We start from the raw sequence: 1,686 nt of genomic DNA on the forward strand, positions 1-1,686 counted from the left end.
GCTGTGTTAAGAGTTTTAGGGAAATTATTTTATCAGCATTATGTAAAATTGTTTTAAAAATAATTAATATGGTTTCAGAGTATTAATCATGTAATGGGGTATTAATATAAATAGCTTTGCAGTCACCATAAAATATTAACATACATTCCCAATTTTTACTATTCATTAAGATATTTTGAAGGCTTGCTATAGAAATTTTCTCTTGCTAGTCCAGCGTTTTAAAGTAGAATCTGGTATTTGGACCAGTTAATCTAATATATTTTGCCTTTGTGTCTGTTACAAGATTGAATGTTACAAAACTAGATGGTATTGAAAAGTACTATTTTCTCTCATCTCTTTGACTCTGTTTTGGTTTATGCCTGGAAATGCACCTGACCATCACACCTATCTGAGCTTATTAGACACCCCATTTCAAAATCATGGACAATAATATGTAGCTGTAACACAAACTTTATATATACTGTATATATATAGTCAGTCAGTCATTTTCCAACCCGCTATATCAAATCAAATCAAATCAAGTCAAATAGCCTTTTATTGTCAGTTCACTATATGTGCAGAACATACAGGATAATCAAAGTTCTGTTTCTCTCTCAACTTCGTAGTACAATAAAATATAAAAAAGTATAAAAGTATAACATAAGATAAATAACATTAGAACTTGTAAAGTAGACCTGTGTACAATGTGCAAAAGCCAATTACAGTAAAAAATGAGAAGGTGCATTATAGAGTAGCTTATGAGATGTACAAAAAGACAAATAGCTGCAGATGTAATATTGAGTCCTTATATAATACCAGCTGAGGTAGGGTACTTGGTAGATAGTGACTCTTGTTACAGTCCAGGGGCAAGGGGCAAGGGGGGAAGGTAGTGTACAGAGTTCAGCATCCTGACAGCTTGGTGGATGAAGCTGTTAGACAATCTTGTGGAGCGGGCCCGTATGCTCCGGTACCTTTTCCCTGAGGGGAGGAGGCTAAAAAGGGAGTGAAAGGGGTGGGAGGAGTCACCAGCAATGCTGATGGCTCTATGGGTGAGACGGGCGTGAAAAATGTCCTTGAGGGAGGGCAGTGGGGCACCAATGATCTTACTGGCCGCATCTACTATGCGTTGCAGGGACTTCCTACAGGAGGCAGTGCAGCTTCCATACCACACAGAGATGCAGCTGGTGAGGATGCTCTTGATTCTGCCCCGGTAGAAAGAGCACATGATGGGGGGTGGAACTTGTGCTCTCCTCAGTTTGCGTAGAAAGTAGAGGTGGGAATATCTTCTTATATAATATGCTACCGTGGCTGTCCGTTTGTCTATCCAGGATTTTAAATCACCTGTAGCTCACAAACCGTTTGAACTATTGACCTGAAATTTGGTACACATATAATATGTGACGTCTACTGTCCGCTTTCGGGGTGATGATTGACCTCCAAGGTTATTCCTCTTTTTATTTTATTGTTGAATCAACTCTCAGCAGCACGCAACAGGGCGGCCGTTCAGCGCATGTGTACGGGCGCAGTTCTTATTCCTACCACCTTCGCCATCACTTCCCCTACCTCTTAATACCTTAAATCATTCTTGAGGCAAATTGAAGACTTAAATGCCAGTTTAAGTCAAAAATTAAGAAAAATGCACTAAGTAATTGCAACACAAACACTGACTTAATCAGCTTTAACGCAAAAATATGCCGGCAGAAGAAG

This window comes from Erpetoichthys calabaricus, chromosome 10, assembly GCF_900747795.2.
Source record: "Erpetoichthys calabaricus chromosome 10, fErpCal1.3, whole genome shotgun sequence".
NCBI lineage: Eukaryota > Metazoa > Chordata > Cladistia > Polypteriformes > Polypteridae > Erpetoichthys > Erpetoichthys calabaricus.